Raw genomic sequence first — 25,982 nt, 5'->3', positions numbered from 1 at the left:
TGCGGCCGCCCCCCGCCCCTCCGCGGACCCGCGCTGCCAACCCGCCGCCTCCCCACCGCAGCCGGCGCTGCAACAAGTCGGCGGGCACGCACTTACAGCAGCGGCTCCCGGGCAAGCGCGGACGTCCGTGTGCCTCCACCGACAGCGCAGCGCCGTGCATGGGAAGTGAGCGCGGCTGCCGGCTCGGCGGGGCTCGGTGCGGCGGTCCTGCGGCGGAGCGGCCGGGCAGGCTGCGCTGCCGGGAGCCGCGCAGCGCTGGGCGGAGGTGCTGCCGCTGGCGGGAGGCAGGCCGCGGAAGGAGGGCGGAAGGTAGGAAAGAGGGACGGAAGGAAACGAAGAAGAAAACGCCTGCTGCTGCTGGCACTGCCGGCCGCAGCTCTGCCCCGGCGGCGGCGCGGGGAAGGGGTATATGGGCTGGGGGGCGGGGGGAGCGTTTATGCAAAGCGGGTGAGTGACAGACGGGGGAGGGATGGGGGAAGGCGGGCAGCGCTCTCGCAGGAGCTGCAGTCCTGGCCGGCGGCAGGAGAGGTGCGAAGGTGCACCCGCGCCGTCCCGCCGAGGGGTGCAGGGCGGACGGCCTGCCCTGCCCGCGGGCCGCGCAGCGGGCGTCCCGCGCCGCGCTGGGCTGGTGGCCCCGCCGGGTTAGCTGGGCAGCCTCCCGCTGTGCGAGCCAGCGCCGAGCTGCGCGTTTCTGCAAGGCGGGCGCTGACGGCGGGACGGCATTCCGGGGGCGAGACGGGTGATGCCCGGGTCAGCGGGCTGTCAGCGCCCGCAGCCCTCGGAGTGAACGACGGGGCGCGCTCCGCTTTGCAGACACCGGAATAACTGCACGGGGAGGGGGGGGGAGGGGGAGGGGTAAGAGCCGCGCGGAGAGTGTTAAACCACGCGGAGGGTGCGCGTCGCTCCGCTCGGAGGTCCCCGGGGGCTGCGGGCGCCGGGGGCTGCGCTGGCCCGCATGGCGTGCGCAGCCGGCCGCGGCAGCTGCGGCGGCCGGGCCCGGCGAGGAGCCGAGCAAAGCAGCCGCTGGGGAGCCGCCCCGCAGCGCCCCGAGGAGCGGCCGGGAGGGCCCGAGGCGGCCCGGGGCTCCGCGGCTGGGCGTTGCTCCTCCCCGCGGCCGCGGGGCGCTGCCAGCTACTGCTTCATAGCTGCACACTGGAGTGCTACAGCAGCACAAAGCTAAGCCTGGCTTTAATTATTTACCAATTAACGAAGTATGAGAAAAACGCACTTGTGCAAAAGGCTAATTTCAAAAATAAACTTCTTCTAGACGTAACAGCAGTGTTTACAAAATGGTTTTGTGCAGCTCTCTACCAGAAAAATACAGGATACCATACTAAACATAGTACGTATTGCTAATTTACCATTTGCTAATAGCATTTAAAGCAATGGTAATGGTATTAGTCTAAAGAGGCTTCAAGGAAGATAACGATTATTTTACTCCCACCAGCAGGAAACTCCTAGCTGCATACAATAGTTTGGAGAATTTGTTCATTGCTCATAATGAAATGTCACCCAAAATTCTCCTGTTAAAAAAAGTTCTGCAAGCAGTTTGCTAACCGTGCAGAGGGTTACCTGTATTCCTGTTGCTGGACTCAGTCGTCTGCAGATAAGCACACACTTACTGTACAGCAGGACACATCTGACATTCCAGAGAGCCCGGGGGCATATGCAAACCTGGAGAGTATGGCTGAACAGGGAGCAGATGAAAGAGTGATTTGTTTCACAGATTATTTCTTTTTACAATATTGTTTGATTACAACATGAAGTATTGCAGATTGCAAGGTCTAAAAATGCTGCACATCTGTAGGTAATAAAGTATGTTTCAAAGCTGTTTAGGTGTGAGAAGCTGTTGGAAATTGTAAATGACCTTATGCAAGGGGTACTCATGAATACTTGAGTCATGTATCTCTAGACGATTTTGGATTAGACTGTGAATGTTCAACCTTTGTTCAACATTAGATTGTCCATGTTATGAGTCCACGTTTTTCCTTTCATCGTAACATTTCCCATGAAATGCCTTGATCCTGTTTTCTCCCATTTTCTCCCAAAATAACCCTGCAGGGATTCCACCCAGTCCTGTCCACTTAGAGCTAATTCGTTTATGGTGAATCTTCCATAGCCTGGTATTAGAAAATCAGATTATATCATCCTATGCAACTAAAAACACAGGGACGCATCACTTCATACAGTGTCAGGACAGACTTCAAACAGGCAGAATTATCATGGTGAATGAAAAACAGAAATGGTAGAATAATGTTACCTCATCTATTGCTCAGCAACATCTGAACTGTAAAACTGATTTTGAGCATGGCTGTGAGGAATGGTCAGTGAAAAATGATGTCTGTAGAGAGGACAACATACAGGGCTTACACAGCTGCCCACAGCACTCAGATTTTGGCAATACTCTGCATGAACACAATGAGGCAATAATCCTGTAGAAGAGTGGCCAGATGAAGTACTGATCTTCCTTGTCCTCCATAAAACAGGCAACCTGTTGAAGTTAATCAGGGCAGAATGACTGGATGAAGCTATACATCATCTGTTGGGAAAACAACTACACAGCCAGACAGCCCCTTCTGTGTGCATGTAACTCAGCGCATATGCACTGTGTAAAGCAGTGCTACTGGTGGGAGCAAAGACAGAAGGAGAAAAAAAAGTAATTCCATAGTCCTCTGCCTGTAATTCCATATCGGGAATGCCTACAAACCACAACAGCAGTTCTCTTGAACAAGCTCACAGGCGGTGACAAAGAGCATCCAAAGTCCCTCTGCTCCTTTCTGCACCGGAGTTAAAGCTAGGTAGCTCTGGCTGAATACAGCTTATGACACATTTAGAGTCAAAATGCTTGTGTGGCTAGTGTGGAAAAAACACTCAAGAAATCAACCTGTTCCAAAGCAAATCTTTGGCCTGGTTTATGTTGGTCTAAGAACTGTCATATTTAAACACGGTTCCAGTTAAGCCAGTTTTGTAGGTGGGCCAGTCTGTATTTTGACACTGCTAAACACAAAGCTGGCCTAGTCTATACCAGGACATAGTTTAACATGCCCGCTGAACTAGTTTAAACATGTTTCTCCTAGTATTTGTATGCAGGGATAGATAGGATCTTTGAAGTGTTGCTAAATATCATGATTTTATCACAAATCACAAGATAATTGGCCCTTTTCTCAAAGCCCCAGCTGCTAGAGTCATGTGAAATTGATAATCTCTTAGGGTTGGCTTTGTTGTTTGGTTTTTTTTTAATAGGAAGTCTGAAAGAATGATTATGTGGAATGGAAGCGTGGCCTTCAAAAACAGAAAGCATATAGAACCCCAAATTTTTTCAGTTTTCACCTCTGGAATTGTAAGTGCCACATTTGACTCCGAAAAAATTGGGATAGCAAAAACTTCTTTGTTCAACTCAAATGCAGCTTGCTATGCAGAGAAGCACTGCTGTTTTAACTAAATGAGTTTCACCTTGCACTTCATTTAAATTGGTTTGGCTTCTGTGTTGAGACAAGTTCTTGGATCCTTGGATGTATAGCAGACTTTATAATATGGCTTTATTGACACTTAAATGTTTTGCAGGCATACCTATGTAGCTAAAACACCTTTCAGACTACCCTAGCAACACCAGCAAGAGTTCTAATGCTGGCAGAGCTATACCAGCAAAATAATCCATTTACCAGTGCAGGTTATTTCATTGAGGAGATGGAAATACATTTTTTGTTTTGCTAGTATCAGCTGCATCTACACTAGCAGGGTTTGCCAGTACAGCTATCTTGGCAACCCTTTTAAATGCAAACAAGCAGTATGTGCCCGCAGCACAGGCTGAGATCTCATTTTTAATGCTATTAAACAGCTGTGTCTTGGGCTTTTGCCTTGTTAGACTCCTTTTAACCACGTTATTTTGTTCAACTGCTAAATAAACAGCATGGGGTTAAATGTATTAGTGTAATTTATCTTCATTCTTTCCTAATTTACACTTTGAATGAATTAATTAGAACGATCTAATTAACACTGTACAATAGCCATACCAGTGCCAGAGCTCTCACAGGGGGATGGGGCCAGGAACACCCCTTAGTGACCCACACCTGCTTTTCTTCTCATTTGCCTCTGATGGGCTTCTCCAGCCTGGCCTGCAAACAGAGGTTGGGGTTGATACAGCCCAACGTGGTACAATGCTTGTTTAGTGCCAGACACGTATTTAAAGTGTTTGGTGGGAGGTAAACAGTCAATAATTCTTAGCAACAATTACACCAGCTTGCCCACTAGTTCTGTGGGGAGAAATCCCTCTTTGCCCTGCTCTCCTTTTCTCACCTCTACGTATGTTTATTTTTCAAAAGGATTACATTCAGTCAGGCTGGCCCTAAGGTGTCATTCCTGCATGGCATGGCAGCTGAGACTGAAAAGAAAGTATGTGCTGCTGTCTGAAAACTAGCAGCACTAAGGGGCAAATGTTCATGTATATGACATGTAACTGCTCCTCTCCAAAACATTTATATTGCATCAGTGTGACAAATGGTTGTGAGGTGTGAGTCCCTTGTTACTTGTAAAGTATATGAACCCTAGCCTGTTTGAAGTCAATGAGTTATGCCATCGTCTTATGTGTAAGAGAAAGGAAAATTCAGGCCTTCGTGTCTATTTAAGGCTGAATATGTTTTGTATGAAAGATTTTCAGAAGGGTCAGTTTGGCTGTAAAATAATGTTATAGATGTGGATAATGTCTGGAGTGAGAAAGATTTTCACCTGAGATTTCTTAAGCCTTAGGGGAAACCCTTGGAAAAGCCTGACTATTGCATCTAGTCCAGAATTCACAATTCTGCATTATTCCAGCTGTATGTGCTTATACAGAAAAGCAGTGTTGAGAAAAATATATGTCTTAGACTATAAGAAGACATCCACTTCTCTTTTGTACCTAATTCCTCTGTCCATCTTAATAATTTTCCAGTTTGTCTTGCTCTCTAATTACTCCCAAAAAAGTCTCTGCTACCTGACTTAATTTTTTGCCTATTCCATATTGCTTGTTCTCCCTCTTAGCAAGAGAGGTCATTCCTGGTCAATGAAGACAACAGTGATGATTACCCCCTTTTGACTAGGTTTGATTAGCAAGGGGTCCCAGTTATTACTGGTATCCAAGCTGCTTCCTACAGATATGTGGACCAGCATAGGACTGGAAGTATGGCTGCAAAGAGTGGTTGGTGCCACTTCTGCCATCACTCATGATGACATGCAGCAAAAGTCTTACCATCTCATTCGTATGTTCATTGTCAGGTGATTTCAATTCTCTGTCTGTATCTTTGCTGGGTATTCCCATCTCTCGACGGTGACTCCACACAGGGGCAGTTCCTTGCTTCTCCCCAGGAGCTATCTCCAGTCAATGCAGACTCCAGACCTTGCAGCAACTTCCCTTTGCTTCTCTCTTGCTAAGTAGCAGTGGCCCCCAGTGGTGACAGCTAAGCTGGCTTCTTATTTCAAGTTTTCCCGCTCTGTACTGAAGAGCCTCCATGCTATAACAAAAACTTTTCCTAAGGACTTGTGAGTTCCCCACATCTTCCAGTTCTGCAGAGACCATGGGCTAGTTCCTCCTGACCCCTTCCAGCCCCTACAGACCTAAGCTTGGAACCCGCCAATGCTGATAAGCCTCAGAGAATAGGGCTGTACCTTATATTATTCATTAAAATGTTTAGTCTTTAAGAAGGGACTAGGTAAGTTAAACACAGGACAGTGTGCAATCTAGGGAGACCCCTAAATGATGGACATTTTTGCTTGTCTTCATCTTTTATGTTAGTATTGAAAGCAGAAAGACAAAAATGTATTCATGCAAACAAATAGCTTTGGCTTTGTAAGGATAGGAATACATATCTAAGTAGCTATTTTTACATTCGTGAGTAGCAATACACATTTAAATACAAGGTATTTAAGGGCTTTTAATACTTAAGGGCTATTTAAGGACTTTTATTCAATGTATTTAAGGACAAGGATTTTTGACATGAGATGGGAATACACATACTTTTTTGGTGGTGCAACTTTGAGTCACTCAAGTCTGAAAACACAGGCATGTATGCTGCCAAAAAAAAATTACATTTTAACTTGGGGACTTGTTACACTGTTCCCCTCACTTAGATGCTACGGTGCTCTCAAGTCAGAAGGGAACTAGTTCTTCACCTCTTCAGGCCTGCTGAAGAGTCAAGCCGTACGCTGAGATATGCCAGAAAAGAGAAGGTAATGCATAGGAGCTGAAATGCCCTGGCTGCGTCACATACTTAGGAGAGTGCTTCAGATTTCTTCAGGTGGATAAGAGCAAACATGAGAGAAAAACTTTGTTTGCTTCTTCTGTTTTTCAGTGCCCAGGGGACATTGAGCTGATCTGTGCTTATGGATATATATGTAGATCAGGACCTTGGATGTAAGTCCAGGCTGCTCAACTGCCAAAAGTCTGTGTCTCAATGCTGCTATCACCCACTGTAGCAAATTAAAGTGGCAGTCAGCAGACGTCTTGTAGTCATGCTTTCCATTATCATATACATACACCTTAGAGGACTAGTTTCCAAACTGCAGGCCGTGAGGTCATGGGAAGTGGTCCACAGAACCAAAGTAAACTGTAAAGTTTATATTGTTTCCAATTCAGAAAGTTTGATAATAAGAATGCCTGAGAAATTTGGAAGCTTAACATGGTTTGTTGGAGACCACTGCTTTAAAGAGACAGAGAGTACAGAATTTCCTGATTTTTATGGGTTTAGGACAGATCCAGACAAGCATTTTAAAGCAAGCTTGTTTGTGTAAGTATGGCTTTATTAATTCTCCTGCTGAACAATTCACCACAAACATCTGGAACTGCATTATTCGTAGTTTTGAGGCCACATTAATTCTGGATGTTCTTAAATAGCATTTTTACAGATACTTAAGAACACTTAAGAAAGGAACACTTTTGAAGGCTCTTGGCAGAACATGAGAAGGTTAAAATAGAATCTCAGTTACCTAGTCTTATTCTGTGAAGCTTGATGATTGTGAGGACTAAGTAATCTGATTCCAGACGTTTTAAAAGAATGAAATGTGTCCTATGGAGTTGGTATTTCTGTGGTTTAGATCTAACTTTTGAACATGCTGCCTACAGCAGGGGTTGTTTCCCAGGCATTCTTATATGCACAAGTAGCCTCAGTAGCCTCAGCCTATGTCTGTTTAATGAGAAGGACTTAAAAAAAACATTTGCTTGTTTTAAAAGACTTGTTTATGTGCTGTCTTGAAGCCTTTGTTTATGTGCTGTCTTGAAGCCTTTATTTGAGACTTTATTGTTCTTGTGTACAAAGGAAACCAGTGAATTGGATCCTGACACAGAGCCTGTGTATTATACAAAGGTTTAAATCTTTCATGGTGTTGGTTTGAATTTTTTTTCCTCTTTTTTATGAGCAAGGCTTTGTAGAAGATCTGTTCACTGTTGGTGGAGTGCTGGTGCATTTAGATCTGCAGCAAAACCTTTTTTAAAAGAAAAAGCAGTTTATGAGTGAAGAAATGTCACATCATAATAGGCAAAACCTTACAAGTGTCATGTTCAACAGTGAGGGGAAACCAAATTTCCCAGGTGAACCGTGTTCCAAAAAGGCCAATTACCTCTCTGCTCTAAATGTTAATTTGGACTATTTAGTTAAGCCCAAGTTAAGTAGAAGGGCTTAAACTTGGAAGAACGTGTAGTGTGGGCAAAGCTTCCAAACTTTCTTGATACAGTAAATGTGGCATTTACTGTGGTTATTGATTTGCATCTTCAAAGCTCTGCTTTAATTTAGGCTAATGGAATTTAATTAGAGATCTGATTGCTGCTGAAAGTAGTAAAAATGAAACTGTTGATGCTTTATTTGAGCTAAACATTTTCTGGTGATTTTCCCAACCTCCAGGACATGTCTGAACATGTTTTTACTTTCCTACCTGAAGAAGGAGCCGCTTGGCGTGTCAACATGTGTATATTTTGGCTTAAAGTACTTTGGAAATACAAAAGACAGCTTCTGTCTTTTGTAACAGGTCGTGCGTTAAGATGTAAAAGAGGTAATACATTAAATTGGAAAGAATTTGAAGTGCATAGTTGGAAGATAGCTAACTGATCACTTGGGCTTTCTTAAATAAATGTATTTAAGGCTTTAGTTAACAGGCAATTTCCTTTTCAGAATCTACTTTCATGTGTATGTAAACTTAGAATTTTGCTCAAATAGAATAACAAAGCCTTGTGACTCAGCATATCCAAATAATTGATTGGAAGAAACATCAGGTTTTCCTTACAGGAGTAATGCACATTCAGCTGTGGAAGCAATCATATCCTGTGCTGGCAAAAAGATCAGAGGATTCCCACTAGTACACTCTCTAGACATCTTTGAAATTCATTCCTTATTGCGATAAACTGCACATATCACAAGTCTTCTGGGTAGAAAAATACTTGCAAGCTTTGTCATATCACAATAAACAGATGGGGGCAGGGGCTGGCAGCCTTAAGACAGTGGTCCTCACACAGCAGTTGTCAAGCACACATAAATGGATTTTGTAGTTCAAAAGGGATAGTTCACCAAAATATCTAAGCAGATATCTCTAAGTGCTTGGTAGCTTGTGTGAAAAGCCAGTACACTTATGGCACACACACACACACAAGCCCAGCCTATGGTATGCACAAGCCCAGCCAGAACTTGTGTTTGTATGTATGTAGTCTCATTTTCTCAGATAGATAGAAACATAAAAATGAAATTTATGGATGACTAATTGTATGAACATTCATCAGATTTGGAAATCTGACTTCAAAAATTTCTCAAGGAAATTTTACATGTTCCTTGTTCATATGAAGATTGAAAATACCTAAAAACCTCAACAAGTGTTAATACAACTGCCAGATTTTCATGCAAATGAAAGCTGCGTGCATATGCAAACAAAGTTCTAAAATTTGCCTAGAGGATTACCCGAGCTGCTATGACTAAGATACTTTGGAAAGACCGTCTGTTCTCTTCAGCTTAAATACATTTCAAGAAGCTTTCCTTCTGCTGGGGGCCTTTGAGATTCCAGTATGTTAAATAAGGAGAAATCTTTGAGGTACAAAATATCTGACGAAAATCATAAGTGGTTTCATCAGGTGCCATTGATTTTCAGATCACAGGCAGATCAAAAGAAAAGAAAAGATTTTAAAAAACAAGAAACAACACAGAATTCTCCTCTACAATTGACACAGCAGCTTCCCTCCATATGGTTTTTATAAAATCAATAAATAAAATTATCTTATGTTGCTTCTCTAAGCAGGTCTGGTGAAGACGTTTTTCTGCAAGAGAGCTGTGTTGTCAGAGAGCAAGAGAGTTTTAAATTCTCTGGAGTTCCTACATCTTATTTCCTACCAAATAACATTAATGTGTGAACTTCTAAGACATGCATTAAGTAATGTGATGTGGTTTAGCTTTTTCATGCTAATGCATCTCAATAAACAAACTATAGAAATGAAAATACATTTAAAACACAGGGCTCCCATCCAAATATAAAGCATAAAATTTTGTTCATGATCTTCAGAGTAAATTTAAACAAGGACTAATCTTTAGACTCCTTAACTTGTCAAATTTTTCCTTTTAGTATATCCTAAATAGTCTTAATCTTTCAGCATACTCCAATATACTCCTGTATTAGAAATAAGATTAAAAAAATCCAGTCCATTGGTTTAAGGGACCAAAAGAAAAAGATCCTTTAATAATTTATTACTACAACAAGGTCTGTAAGAAGAGGAAATCCCTTCAAACCTTCATTCTTCTTCTAGTGTTACAGCACCACAACTACTACCGTGGAATTACCATCACATTCAACCATTTGCTTGCTAGGTGTAATGCTTTAGACGCCTCTTTTTAAACAGTCATAAAGCCTGGGCTGAGTTCTGCAGCTGTCTCTCCCCGCTCTCCCTCGCAGTGAGGTGGGGGATACCTGACCCGAGTCAACCCCTCTGCAGGCAGGGTGGGACACGAACACCCTCCCTGTCTCTGGCTGGAAGAAAAGCACATGGCACCAGGCAAGGCAAGAAACCGCCCAAAGCTCGTGAGAAGTGATGTTAAACTCACTGTTTAGGCAATCCCTTATCATGAACGAACATCAGACAACTGAAAAGGGATCGGGAGAATTCTGGCTTTGTGGAAGACAGTAGACAGATGATCGGAGACGTGGTTTTGTCTCATTAATTATTACAGAGCTAGGCAATTATGTTTAAGTGAAACAGACATGCATTTATATTACCTATGCTCACTAATGTAAAACTAACTCCACCCTTCCCTCTTTAAATACATCCCTCCTCCCCCTTTTATTATTCCTTATGGCACAATTACTTATTCTTTATAGATAAACACATTCTTAAGGAACTCATGACAATGGTATTTTTTCCTTTCTTGTTTTCTGCATATATTTATTTCTCTTTGCACATTCTTGTCTCGCTCCATCTTGGCATAGTGCATTCAGGCTGTGTCCTAACTGTTAACAACATACATTTCTCTTAGCTGCCCTTCTAGTTTAGCAGTATTTGTCCATAAAGGTAAAAGGAGCTGCAGAGAGGGAAGCCTGCCAATTGCACAGCCAAAATATACAGTCACACCCTGGTAATGGACTGATTTTGGAAGGATTGCACAGATTCCACCGCGATAGGTTTTGGTACCACACCTCCTATCTGATCCACTTACTTCAGTGAATCCCACAACCATTAAAAGATAGGTCTGACCTGTTAATGCCTGCTGGCATAGTTGTCCACTCTACCCTGATGTGAACCGTCAGATTAACTCAAAGTTTTTGAAGCACATTTTCTCGACGTTATTTGTTAAAACTCAGCTCCTGTAAAGTCAATGGGAGTTTTGCCAGTGAACGTCAAAGCCTCTGCTATTTTATTCCTTGGCTTCCCTGGCAGGAACTGCCAATCATGCTGTATTACACAGTAATTTTATTAGGCATCCAATCATGCTTTCAGTGGAGACAAGTTACCCTTAGCCTTTACCGGCAACAGAATCGGGCGCCTTCAGCAAACCACCGAATTCTCTATGTGTTTCTTTTGTTGGAAGACACAACTGTAAACTACTTCAAACCATTTTGACCTCAAACCATTGTGACTTCTGAACTGATAAACTAAAACATTATGCCATCTATGCCACATATAGTATCAAACTCCTGTCTGCAAGCCTATTTTCTGACTTTTTTCCCCTCTTCCAGGACCTAAGTATTTTCCGGTTTCCTTCTGAATAGCAAAGACTGTAAACTAGACATTGGTAGATTCTATGTGTATCATTCTGCACAACTAATATGAAGTGTCAAGAAAACATAAGATAATAAAAAAATCCAAATCTCATTTTTCATCAGGAAATCAGCTTGGGCTTTATAAAAATATGTAGTTATTACTTCAGACTCTTTGCCTGGAGAGATGTATTTCTGACTGAGGTGTCTTCTTGTCTGATTATTTTTAAAAAATAATAAATCTACGTATGACAAAACATATGGCTGATAATATTAGGCAATCTTCTTAAAATAGGCACCTTGGCACAGCAGCTCTTGGCAGAACTGAAAGCAGCAGACAGATAGGGCTTTAAACAGTCTTCCTCTCTTTGTTTCCCCTTCTCCCGTTCCAGCTACAGCCAAGGCAAAAAGCCACCTCAGGCTTCTTTTTACAGTGTTTACATTCAGTAGCCCTCGGGAAGGGAATGCAGAAAAATGGCAATACGTGTGTGCTACTTCAGGAACATGAAATGCGAGTAGCACAAGTCTCCTCCACTCAGGAGTTTGCTCTAAAGCCATTTTGCACTATCAGCATCGGCAGAGGCAGTTCTAAGCACGGGGTCCCATTTGACTGCACATTGCCTCTATCCACACAATTGACTGGAAAGAAACTGGCTTTCTAAGCACTCTTCAGCTGACCAAACATAGTGTTGAAAATGATAATAATAAAAGGCATTATAGGTCAGTAGTGTCTATTTCTGATACCATTTATTCATAGCAGTACTATGAAGAACATTTACACAAAGCATACCAGGTAATACGAGTAACTAATGACCACAAGAAGCAGGAGTTAAATAACATGATCTGTCCACTTCTTCTGACAAATTAAACTGCAAATACAATACACAAGCTTTAGAGCTCACTGAACAAAAGAGATTACTTACAGACTGCCAAAAAAGAAAGCAACATCTGTTACTGGGGTCTATACAAAGAAAATATTACTGTTTAACTGCAATCAAAACCATTCTGCAGCTCTTAAAATCCACATTTCACTTTAAATGGTTTTTTTTTTTTAAATTTGATATTTTGTAATGTTTTCTTTATCACTCAAAAAAAGCTTTTCTCAAAAATATTTCACAATAAATCTTGAAATTCTTTTTGACATGTCTTACTCAGTATTCTGACCAATACTGCTTACAAATGCCTTTTAGTTGTGTTGTGGTAGCTCTTTGGGTTATGAAACAGTGCTTACTCAAATCATTCTTTGAGACTCTCCATAGTCATAGCTTTCAGATCACAACTCTGAGGCTCCACACTGTACTTCTAAATAAAATTATAACAATAAATTAAATATTCACTGTAAAGATTAGGGGCTTGAGGAGGTGTGTGTGTCAATAACCACACTGATTATGTATTAAAGGATTGATTGTTCATTCATTTTATGAATACACAGAAAGTTAAAAATATTCCAAATCTGAAGTCTTTCTTATATACACAGCATTTCTAAATATAAACTCCATAAATTCTATAGAATTTACTCTGCACTTCCCCATTAAGTGATTAAATTAATTCTGAGAGCTGAGATTCCTCAACTGACTAAAGTATATCAGATTGTCTTCTTTATTGGGCCAAAATAATAGAATATTGGCTGGAAAAGGTCTTTGGAGGTCTCTAGTCCAACCTGTTGCTCAAAGGAGGGTTACTTTTGCAGTTAAATAAGGTTGCTCATGGCCCTTTTGAAAATCTCCATGCAAATTCTGTAAATCTCCAAGAATGGAGGATATTAACTTCCCTCAACCCACTGATGATGATCTTGCTTATACCACCCAGGATGCTGTTTGCCTTCATTGCTGCAAGGTCACACTGCTGACTCAGGTTCAGCCTGCTGTCCACCAAGAGACCCAGTCCTTTTCTGCAAAGCTGGTCTCTCAACAGTCAGTGTCCAGCTTGTGCCAGTGCATGAGGTTTTTCTGCCTCAAGTGCAGGAGTTCACACTTCTTGTTGTTGAACTTGTTCCTGCTTGTTCCATGGTTGCAAGGTTCCATGGGTTTGTACATGTCCAGCTTAAGTATTTCCTAATTTGATCCTCCTCTACTGTGGGTAGTATCTCTCTCCTCCAAACTTCAGCAGTAGTCAGAGAAACCTTATTAGAATAGAACAGAACAGAACAGACTAGATTATTTCAGTTGGAAGGGACCTACAATGATCATCTAGTCCAATTGCCTGACCACCTCAGGGCTGATCAGAAGTTAAAGCATGTTATTAAGGGCATTGTCCAAATTCCCCTTAAACACTAATAAGCTTGGGGCATCGACCACCTCTCCAGGAAGCCCATTCCAGTGTTTGACCACCCTCTCAGTAAAGAAATGCTTCTTCATGTCCAGTCTGAACCTCCCCTGGCGCAGCTTTGAACCATTCCCATGCATCCTATCACTGGACACCAAGGAGAAGAGCTCAGCATCTCCCTCTCCCCTTCCCCTCCCCAGGAAGCTGCAGAGAGCAATGAGGTTGCACCTCAGCCTCCTTTTCTCCAAACTAGACAAGCCCAGAGTCCTTAGCCGCTCCTCATAGGACATGCCTTCCAGCCCTGTCACCAGCTTTGTTGCCCTCCTCTGGACGCATTCAAGGACCTTCACATCCTTCTTAAACTGTGGAGCCCAGAACTGCACACAGTACTCAAGGTGAGGCCACCCCAACACTGAATACAGCAGGACAATCACCTCTCTTGACTGGCTGATCATGCCGTTTGATGTACCCCAGGGTGCAGTTTGCCCTCTTGGCTGCCAGGGCACACTGCTGACTCCTGTTGAGCCTCCCGTCAACCAGCACCCCCAGAGCCCTTTCTGCAGGGCTGCTCTCCAGCCGCTCCTCTCCCAGTTTATACTTGTGCCCAGCATTACCCTTTCCCAGGTGCAGAATGCAGCATTTGTTCTTGCTAAATTTAATCCCATTAATCATTGCCCAGTGCCCCAATCTATCTAGATCCCTCTGCAAGGCCTCTCATCCCTCAAGAGAGTCAACAGCACCTCCCAGTTTAGTATCATCAGCAAACTTACTAATGGTGCATTCAACTCCTGCATTGAGATCATTGATAAAAAGATTGAACAGAACTGGCAGAACTGGAAGGCTTAGCAAGAGATTCTGCTAGTAAAGACTGAAATAAATAAAGCATTGGGTCCTCAGCCTCTTCCATGCCCTTCATTAGTAGATCACCTGCCTGATTCAGCAGCAGGTCCATATTTTCCCTGGTCTTCCTTTTGCTGCCAGCATACCTGCAGAAGCCCTTCTTGTTGCACTCCATATGCCTTATCTTCTTCAATACTAGCCGAACTATGGTCTTGCTAATTCCATTCCTGCATGCCCAAGTGATGCTTCTATACCCCTCCTTGGTCGTATATCCTGTCTTTCACCTCCCATACACTTCCTTCTTGTGTTTGAGCTCAGTCAGATGGTCTCTGTTTGACCATGCTAGTTTCCTGTGGTGCCTGCTTTGTGTCTTGCATGTTGGGATAACCTCACTGGCCAATAAAGATGTCAGGCACAAGCAGGTTGAGTCTACTTGAAAACGAGTAGGGGGGACGAATTTCTTATTTTTTCCAGAAAAAAAAAGGTTCCAATTTGGGCTTTAAGAGCACTCTAATATTTTGGCTTAGAATGAATTTTTTTTTCCTAATGGAACCACTTCATGTTGTCGCTCATATCTAAATTACACATTAAGGCTGAGACCTACTAATGCCTTAGTCCCTCTCTGTCAGGGCTACAGATTATGAGTAAATGCATATGTGACATTTTACTTACTACTACAATCAAGGGGTTGACAGAAACACTGTTTAAATCTTGGACTTGAATGTCAGGCCTTTTTCTCTAAGCCATGGTTTCCTTTTGCCTCAAAATCAGGAAAGGAGATACAAATCCAGTGAGAGTTCTGAAAAGCAGATGCCTGATGTTGAACCTGAATTCAAAGATGCCTGGCTGGAGGGATGGATGAAAAACATACATGAAAAAGTCATCTAAGCACAGTATTCTGGGTCTCCTGAAGCTTGAGATTATAGGGATTTAGAAGAACTATAAAAGAAAGAGATGAAATAGTTGAGACAGAAAATGATTCAGGAATGAATAAGAATTTCAGCAGATCTGGAGCTGAAGCAAGGAAGAAGCCTGGCAGTGTGTAGAGATTGTGAGAGGTCAGTGACACACATGCAAACTGTAAGGAGGGTAGCAGGCTTAAAAATCAGTTCAAGCTCAAGAATGACTTCAAGATTTCTAGCCTTCAATACTGCAGAAGACAATTAAGCAAATTATTGCATTAGTTGGAGTCCTCTTACAAAGTTAAAAAAAAAGATTTCATAGCTGCTAAGCCAGCATCCCTGCACTATGGTTGTATTCTGATACTGACTGACACCTGTCACGGCTGGCCTCAGTGCACTTGCTTTAAAACAACCTATAACATATATTTGTAAATACACATGTAGAGGATTTATTTGTTTGAGGAGATATGGCAGAGTAAAAAAAAAAGCTAAAGCAGCTGTAAGAGAGATGTTACATTGTCAGCTCTTCTATAGGTAATAATCATGGAAAAGGACACAGCACAGAAAGATTATAGCAAATGCAGAATATCGTAGGATCATCTCGTGTAGACAGCTCAATGGGCTCAACAGAAATGGGAATGGTAAATGAAAGTAACTCATGAGTGCCATTTTTGAAAAAGCAGTGATGATTCAGGCTGAAAATAGTAAAAACCTTAGACAAAGAAAAGGTGTAGAGGAGAGGACGCTCAGTTATGTGCTTTTCAGGGCTGTTTGGAAAGTAACAATGGCAAAAGCAAGGTGGACAGGGTTCAGTGGAATCCCTTTTCCACCCAATAGATGTTCAAATCACCTTACTTGAAAATGCTGAGCAAGACTGTAAAAATGGAGACCGTGCAGCTGACTTCTAGCAAAGCTGTTGTCTTAATGAGAAAATGTGAAAGGCTGAAGAATAAATATAAAAGAATAATTATTTCATAGACGTGTAAATGTACCAGAACACAGTCCTAGAGAAGAAATAAACAACTCCTAGATCAAAGGATTCATAGATCACCTTCACTGGAGGAATAAGTATAAATTTATTAGTTGCCTTTTTCTTTTTCTTTTTTTTTTTGATGCCAGCTCACAATAAGTATACAGCTTAATGTCAACTTAAATTACATCTACGGTTTTATGACAGATTCATTTGCTTTTTCAGGTTTATGTCTTAACACACTGGCAGTTTCTAATCAATAGGATACAATTCCCTTTGAGAGTTATTAAAATATACCTTACATTTAAATGCAATAAAAAGCATGACTGAACATGCCTCTGTTCCTCATAACACATAAATACCACATCTGGTCCATAAAAAACATGCATTATACAGAGGCTGTATGAATGCCAGATACGTATTATTACATGGAACTGTTTTATCCATCTAGCCTAATTTCCAGATCTTTTATTACTTGTAGACAAGAGTATTGTCAAAACTGTTGCTGGAAGTCCATTTATTTCAAGAGGGCAAGGGACAGGGAGAACGAGTTAAGCTGCAGGAAATGTTTGTGATATAGTTAGTGGCAAGTCATGTGACTGAATCATCAGTGCTATCATGTTTAAAGAGATGCACTTAAAAATTCAATTTGAGACTAAAATTTCAGTTGACTGCATTTTAAATACGCACTTACTTATCCTTCCAGCAGTAAATGGCATATAATTGCAAGTAATATTTACAAAAAACAGAGCAAGCAACTAATGGAAATGAAATGGAAACCATTAGTACAAAAGTTGCTGGTAACTATAACCATATCCAAAAACATATCAAGCAGTTAGCTAAAAATTCCGAAGACATTGAAAACTAATATCCTTTAATTCCTCCAATTTGGATTGGACTGTGAGAGTTTTCTTGGGTTTTTTTCGCTGTAAGCCACAGAAATGCGTTTTCAAACATCATTTGAAATGAAAGCAACAGTTCTCAAGAAGCCATACGACATCCAAAAAGCTTGTTTGCGTCCCCCACAAAAGCGAGGTTTCTAGTGCAATAGTAAGAGATAGAGGAGGCGATGAAAAGGCATGTAGGTGAGCGCATAAAGGGAAGGAAATCCAGCAGACGTTATGTCATAAAAATGGTGTTTCACCAAGATGTCAGAAGAGACAGGGCTAGGTTTAGTTTGAGCACAGCAAGGTAGAAATGAAGCGATTGTAAGAATGCCACTAGAAAGTAGGCATTAACGTAAGGGTTGGACAGTAGCTGCTGGTTTTCCTTGTAATGAAAGTACATTTTATTAAACGCAGGATTTGATTTAGTGAAGTACAAGCTATACAGAGATGTGAAGATTACCAAATGAAAACACACTGATTTTTAGAATATTTGGTGTATCAGTGTGACATTTCTGATTTTATCCCTGAAAAAAACTTAGAATTACTATAGTAAATTTACTTTACAATCTCATTCAAAAGGGCATCATAATGTGATCTCATAACTTCTGTTTCTGAGAAGTAACATTAACCCCAGGCTCTTTTCTGTCCTGTAACATTTCCTATGCTGGCACTGAAAACCTAGAAGTTCCTCCCGTCAATTCATTGTGGGTCCTGTTTCAAATTACATACTATTTCTCACACCGTACTTTCTTTTTTAGTAAGTCCTGAGCACAGCCACTTAAAAAAAACCCCAAATATCTCAATGTTCAGGTGGAGGGAGGCAGTCCTAATAGTCTGTCAGAGAAACCTGGAGGCTACAGTCTATGATTTAAGGTCGCATTCCCAGTTAAATGATTTATTTAACTACCTCTCTTCCGATATACTGAACACCAACATTTAAAACAGGTTTACACTATATCCTCTAAAAACCTAGAAAACATTTCCAAATTGTTTGAGATACATAATGGCTAGGAGGGTAAAATTAATTTCAGTCCTGTGAATACCATGACCCCATGACTTGTACTTACATGAAACTCAACGTAGACCATAAACATGACCCAAGGCTTAGACAGGACTCAAAAAATAGGAAGATATTCGTCATGCTGTCCATGAAAAATATGATGGTTACTCCACCATCACTGATGGTTCCTCAGAAACCAAGTTGGGGTGATCGTCAATAACATACCCTACTTCTCAGTTAAGGCGTGTCCTGCTGTAGCCATTAGCCCTCTTCTCTAAGACAGCTCCTGCGACTGCCTCATTGATTAGTGTTTCAGCAGGCCCCTTAAACCAGTCAGAAAACTTGTGGTTTAGTGTACTGCAGACTACAAGACCAGGACATCTAGAATTACAGATTGAGTAGCACAGCACAGATTATCCTTGGTAAACACAAGACCCCTTGGTGGAAGCGAATAGCCAGCTGAACAGCTTCTCAGCGTTGTCTGTGGCCAAAGCTAGGAGAGTTCTTACGTCCCCTCTCAAAATGTTTGTGTATAATGATTGAGATAGCTGCGATCAGACTAAGGAGGTAATTAATATTTCTCACTGTATGTATCAGCCTAATCACTAATGCATTCCCTCACCTTTCTCTTCCAAACTTTTTGTTCTCTTACAGTAAATGGAAAGCAATCTGGACAGAGAGCACATCTGATTCTGCTTCTACAATGGCTTGCTCAAAGAGGATGGAGCACACAGAAATATCCTGTGTACAAACACCACCGAGAAGGGAGAGACAATGCACTTGTGCAGTGCTGAAAGAAAAATATCCTGTACATTCTCGGCAATGTTTCTGTGTTGGCAACGTAAGTGAATTTTTCCTTTTTGGATCCCGCAAAGAAGCCCTGTTAAATTAATCTTGAGACTCTGCATGACTCCTGCTATTGAAAGTAAAAACAACTCAGCTTCTCTGCACTGCTAAATATCCTGACACCTCTAGGGATCAAATCTGTCACTTAGAATATGTCTGTAGCATATCTAACAGAATGAAATTAAACTTGACTGGCTACAGCAATATAAACACATAGTAATAAGAGAATTCAAAACAAGCAGCTCATGACAAACATCACAAGACTCACACCTTTATGCTCAAAGTGGATTTTTTTCCCAAAGCTAAGAACATAAGGACTATAAACACTAACAGTAGTGTTTATGTTAGGAGGTCTCCAAATACTTTACAAAGGAGACACAGCTCTCCAAATATAACATGCTAGCCAAAACCGTGTTAACCAAGTGACAGAGAGGGAACAACCCCAAGCTACATCAGAACAGCTGCAAGTTATATGGCAGATGGAACTGGCTTCATCCTCAGTCTTTAGAGTAATGCATTCACCTGTATCCCACTATCAATTTTTATTGAAAGCATCTGCAAGCTCTCCAAGAGAAAGACAAGTGGTGTTAAAAACAAAACAGTATCCTCAAAGTTTGCCCCTCTGAGGATTTTTCAATATACTGTTACCTATATTATTGTCTAAAACATAGGGTATTCCTTTTGCAGTTCTCATGAAATCCAAGGAAAAAAGGATATACATCTATGCTTGATTTTCCAGACTAGAAAGTGTGTCTGCCTTGTATGTACTCTGGGTCCTGTTTGCATACGTGCTGTAATTCTAACACGTGTTCTTGTTTCATTTTATAAGGACCAGTGGAAGAGTTTGTATCCACTGACTCCTTTACTGCTCCATAAAGCATGCCTCTTCTGTAATCAAAGTTTGTGATAAAAATGAAATGAGCCTAAGGAGGCTAATTCATATCTCCTTCTTCCATTTCCCCCATCCACTCCATCCTGCATTAAGGAGTCTGTATTTGACATTGCAAAAAAAAGGTTTTTATTATTTTCTTCTTAACAGACTACCCTGCATACAACTTGCTGCTTTTTGGGATCACAGTCCTGTTTTAAAATAACGGAAAATCAATAACGATTTGCCAGCAGTGAACAATGCACCAGATTTAGTTTAGCAACACACTAGAACACATTAGCGGTGAACAACACTATGTGAGCTTTTGGACATACAGATACCAAATAGATACCGTAACACAAGCATCCCAAACATTTTCAGAGCATCTCTGCCTTTCACCTTTTGCTAACCTCTTTCTTGCTAGGTGATCTGACTGGTCTTTAGCCAGAACTCAACTTTGAGGACTTTACCTCAATGGAAAACCTGGAGCACTGAGTGATACGTGCACTCTTTTTCTTCTCTTCTGCTCTCCCTACAAGATTTACTCCACTTCCAGGACCACATAAATGCAGCGGTAGCTCTGCTCCATGTCCAGGTCAGGTTTTCCTGCACTCTACCTACTCCAGCACACCAAGGCACAGTCACAAAGCAGCTGCAGGGTCTCTCTCTGGCTGCAGCAGGGAGAGGCACAGCATGGCCAGGTGGCATAGAGCAGCTGAACCTAGTTAAGAGTATCCAAGGAGGACAAAAGACAATATCATTAGGGTACTGTACCTAATAACTTTGATGTCACACACATTTACCTCATTAATCAGTGCATATACTTAATTAAACTGTAGTGTATAGCATAGATCTACTGCAGGTGGCACTAAGCCACAGCAGCATTGATCAAAGAGCATTGGCAGGAAAGGATGACTTCTGCGCAGAGCAGGCTAACACCAACATCAGATGAGGTGAGCCACAGCTTTATCTGGCCAAGCTCAGAAGCCTCTGTGGATGAAACACTATGGCCTCTCCAGATAGCTTGTTCTAGTGCTGCACCAAAGAAGTTACCAGCCTGTACTGATGCACAGGGCTGTTCTACACCCGCATACTTCTTGTCATTGAAGTTCATGAGTTTTCTGTTAGTCCAGTCCTTAAGTTTCTCAAAAGTCTGACCTGAAGTTCTACCTGTAGGCCTGTCATCCTCTTCTACTAAATTGTGCTGTCCACAAATTGGACACTTCATCACAACAGATCCAGCATAACCCTCTCTAGAGAACTGGGACTCCAATTGAAACCACTGTGTGTGTTTTTTTTAGTGGGGACTTACTACAGAGTAAAATCATTAGGCGAAAGAGATCAAGACTCTTCTAAGGCCCCGGCAGCTGACTTCATCCTAGGTTTAACATTTCCAGTGACAGCAAGGAGGGAGGCAGGAACAAAACAAGATCCACTCAGATCCTGAGAAATAACAGTTTTGCTTCTTGCCTCTCTAAGCATAGCTTTTTAGCTTTTTTGCTACTGTAAAATTCTCTTAGTATCCTTAAAGAGCTTAGCCCTGTGCAGTGAATTTTGCCCTGTCTCAGAAGCTGCAACAATTACACAATTAACTGTTATCCTGCAATCTGTAATCAGTATATTTGAATGTTAACTACTCACAATGCAAGTAATCCTGAAGTAGTCATCTGATTTGCATGGATTTCTTCAGTATCAAACTGCAGTAATATTTATTTTGCCGTATATGCACAGCACGGAGGAACTCAGCAAAGAAACTGCGCGTGAAATCCTGGGGCGGTTTCTAATCAGCTAACGAAAGGTGCAGACGAGACTAATTGGTGTTTCCATCACCCCCGTAGTTCCACTTTTGAGGGTGATGTCCCCAGGAATGAGAGCCAAAGGCTGATTCAGTGAGAGCAGAGCACCACCTGCTGCCGAAGACAAGGCTTCAGCAGGGAGGAAAAGTTTTTGCCATCTTTCCCCGTAATATTGCCAGGTTTAATTAAGAAAAAAATTTAAAAGAAAAAAAAAAAGAAAAAAATTACCTCTCTGCGTAGACCTCACCTCTTTGATTATTAAAGAAGTCTCCAACATATGACACTTGCGAGGGTTCTGTGCCTCAGACATCACATAGAGACTCCTACTAGGTCTTTCTGGGCCATTTCAATTATTCTGCCATGTTCATATTCAGTGCTGACAAAGTGCTTCTCTAGAAAACATCCCTTTTAGAGCTTGTACACACAGGCAGTTTAGTCTAATAAAGCAAGGCATGTAGAAGGATCTGTGTCTTCAATGTGTAATTTATTATAATGATGCAAGATAAGTGACTAAGATGCTCTGACAGTAATTTAACCTCAGACAAATGTACAGTGGTTATGTTTGTGTGGATCTGACTTTGATTCATAATACATTAGCAGGTGCCTTCCTGTACCACACCTCTTCCTGATTCATCAGCCTGCTCATGTGGATGCACTCTGCCCTCTTGAGATCTTGGAAGCCTGATGTCACCTCTCTGAAAAAATGCTGCTGTGCAGTTGGGCTTGGTCCACTTCCAGGAGAGAGAGCATCTAACTAGCAAACTCGGTACCTGGACTGTGTGCTATGCTGCCTTGTCATGTTATCAGCTGGAGCTATGCTGGGATCCTGGATTTTATTTCCCCCAGGAAGCAGCAGAGAGGCAGGATGGCTTGAATGCTTAACATAAGAAAACTTCTGAGGAAATCACTGTCTGGCACTGCTGTCATAGCTATCTTGCACAGGCAAACTAATGATCCTGTCTGAGGCCCCTCTCCGCATCTGAGTTGCACCCTCTCTATATATGTACAAAGAAGCTCTAACATAATCAGAAGTTTTGCACTAAAAGACCTTTTAATAGCACGTACTTACACGACTGAGAGAATGCAGTTGCAGGAAACCAGACAGGTAAGAGGCGGGAGACTACAGTGCATAATTGTGAGGAAGCCTGCCCAGAAGAAAGTCAAGGAGAACAACGGAAGATATTTTTAAGGACAACTTTATTTAGCAGAAGACCAGAACTACTTGAATGTTTGGGCTGTAGTGGTAAAAGATCTGGAGACCTTCAGGAAAGCGGTCCTAGAAGCGTAAGAAATTCTCCTGCTTGAATAGTCCATATTCCTTCATGCTCAAAAAAATGATTCATTTGCTGAATACCTCGCTTCTAATCCAGGACAGCTCTACCATGTCCTGCCCTGGCAAACTGTGTGTGCAGTGACGGACGATGGTCTGAGAAAGCAGCAGCTAATGATCAGGCCCCACTCCCTGCTCAAAACAGAATGTACAAGGGCCCTTACTTGCTTCAGCCTTTCCCCCCCTCTGATATCTCATTGCAATTGCTACAGACCAAAGAGCCAGAGCTGATAAAACTAAAGACCCTGGAGCAATCTATTTGGGAGCAGCAGTTCTCACCAGAACAGGAGACTGGTGGAGTCTCCTCCATCAGTTCGAAGTCTCCAAACCCAGAGTCAGCAGCACTCCAGACCTCAGAATTCCCACACAGATGTGAAGCAAAAAGACAAATCAACAAAAGACCATGAGGAGTTTTATAGCCAGCCAGTAGACAAGAACATTTCTGCATATGGCATATGCTGGCACTTCCTCCCAATATGTTTTTAACACCTTCTAGGGGCTTAAATACTAAAGCCACAGACTTGACTCAGTACCAGAATCATTCAGATTTTCTTGTATTCAAACAACATAGCAAACACTGAAACACTAATCAAACAGTAACACACAGTGAGGCTGGCAGCCTAAACCACAATGCCCTGTACAAAATAATATGCGTATGTTATATGTGCTGTGTCCACAGTTTGCTTTGTAGCTAGTTCACATACTTACACTAATCATGCATCTGGCATGTGCATCCATTCACAAACTGTCCTTGCTATTGTTCGAAGAAGTTTTGGCCTGTCAGTTTTGTTGAAGTTACATCAGGTAAACATCCTGTTTTGGTTAGTTCTCATCCCTAATTACTTATGTATGTCAACATCAGTACCAGCATTCTCAGTGTCTAGCTCACACAGGGCTCTTGTATAATCTTCTCCCATTTTGAAATTCTCCTCAGCCAACAAACATACATCAAGTCAGCTTGTCCAAAGCCCATAATTCAAGTACTCTATGGTGACACACAGGATTTTTAGGCTGTCAGGGGTTTCCTACCTTCCACATCTAATAGATGCCTGAATACCCCTGTGATATATAAAGGATGTCCTTAAAAATCAATCTATACAAAGCGGCCAGGATAAAAGAGACTATGTCTGGCCAGATACATCTGGCAAAATCTGGACATACAGTCACCATACAGAAGACCATATATAACCTAGGTCAGGAATTTACAGTGCAGCAAGTGACTCCCTGATAGAAGTTTATTCCTTTTCCAAACTGCAAAATCTTCACAACCTCTCACTATAGGAAACTAATGTGAGCAGCTACTTGTAGTATGAAATTATCATCCTACCTTACTCAGTCACAACACCTCCTTGTAGGCAAGCCCTTCAGCTGAGATACCTTATGCTATTTACCTAGAGAGTAAGCTACTGCATGTAAAGATTCAGGCTTGTCTGCAAAGGATATACACTACTCATACTTAAAGGATATGTTCCACTACTCACATAGAGGATCAGCTGAACTGCTTACAACCACAGTGAAAACATTTACTTGTAATTTAAGTCAGTTTCAGTTAACTTAGTAATTTAGCTTAGCTTGGAATGCAGTAAGTAAAACATCACCTGGTTTCCAAATAACGTGAAAATCATAGTTCTTGCTAACTGTGATAAACTTCTTTCAAAAATTAATGGACGGGCCTTTAACATACTCTAAAAATGTTGTCAAGAGACACCAGTGTGGAATTCCCAGTTTGGTATCAATTCACCCCTAGTTTACTGGGGTAACATCCCCATATGTTGACCAGACCACAGTTGCCACAGAATATTACTCAGTGATAATAAGTCACTATTTCCTCTCTGCTCCTTTGTTCTTTCTTCCACTAAGAAAGCTCTTATCTCCCAGAAACCTCCCCACAGACTAACAGGGAATAACACACCTCATAAAACACCTTCTGTTGGTGTCCTACCATCCCCTGAGAACATAAGGAACCGTGTGTTCTGCCAGTGCATGCGGATGTGTTTCCATCACTGACACCAGGGTTTGCCATTCAGGCGGCAGAGGGGGCATACCATGTTTGTTTGGGGAGGGGGAAATGGTAGGAAGCTCTTTGGGTAATCATGGGGTGTGGTTATGAGGTTCTAAGAGACAAGGTCACTAAAATATGCTGTCTGGCCAGGGAGCCTGCAATTTACTTGGCTTTAATAATAATTTAAGTGTGGCTATTTTCACTGTACCCTTCTGAATAAAGATTTTCTTTGGGGGATTAATTAATCTAAAGGAAGTTGCTTCATCTTGGCAACTGATTTATGCCATCCACGTAATACTTTCTTTCTGCCTTGTTAGATGTCTTTAAGGAACCGAAAATGTCAACTGTGTGTGCTTGGGATCCATTCAGTCTTCCAGATCTTGTGTTCATTCCCTACTGAGAAAGTGCAGAGGAAAAGCACAGACACTCCTCAGCCTGTTGCTGTCTAACCTCAGATTCCATTCCACATCTCTGAAGTACTAGCCCAGTCTCTTTACTGTTTTTACATTTCATTTCCCCTTGATATGCTCCTTGAATCAACTAAGGCTTTTTTTTAAAAAAAAAAAAGAGCATGAATCACACATGTCTTCTCTCCTTGTGCATGTGCTTGTAACAATTACAGTCCCAGCTCTGCAGTTTCATCAGTCTGCTATGCTCAGTGGAAACCCCACTGAAACCAACAGGCTTCCAAAGACACCGACGTACTGGAGTACTGCAGCCTGCAGTTAAATACTCTTCAATTCTACGGATCCCTGCTCATCCTCTACTTCTTCCCTGTGAACTTAGAACCAGTCCTCAGATGCACTATAAAACTGGGTTACATTGCAGCACTTCAAACATAATAGTGTCTAAAAATACAGTGCAAACTCAGATTGCTTGTGGTTATTAAAGACACTATAGTCAGGTTTCCTCAGAAAATGAGGATAGCATGTTCATGTCTGTCTACTCCACCCTGCCACCCAATAACTTTTAAATGCCAGCGACCAATTTTAAGCAAAACTGGCAGAGAGGTAGATGTCTGAGATACCAAGTTTCTACAAGGTTGTCCAATATACAAATGAGTAAAAGAAAGAAAACATATTC

At 41.8% G+C, this 25,982-nt stretch overlaps 1 long non-coding RNA gene across 1 annotated transcript; it reads left to right on the top strand.

The window, feature by feature from the left end:
* The first annotated feature begins 249 nt into the window (after window positions 1-249).
* Window positions 250-25,123, top strand: LOC137676963 (uncharacterized). Its single transcript, XR_011050194.1, has 3 exons — window positions 250-309; window positions 18,712-18,898; window positions 22,168-25,123. It is a non-coding gene; the product is annotated as an uncharacterized lncRNA (long non-coding RNA).
* The last annotated feature ends 859 nt before the right edge of the window (window positions 25,124-25,982 follow it).

Source organism: Nyctibius grandis, chromosome Z (genome assembly GCF_013368605.1).
Source record: "Nyctibius grandis isolate bNycGra1 chromosome Z, bNycGra1.pri, whole genome shotgun sequence".
In the NCBI taxonomy this organism is placed as follows: domain Eukaryota; kingdom Metazoa; phylum Chordata; class Aves; order Nyctibiiformes; family Nyctibiidae; genus Nyctibius; species Nyctibius grandis.
The sequence above is the reverse complement of the archived record's forward strand: the minus strand, read 5'-3'. Positions and strand labels throughout refer to the sequence as shown.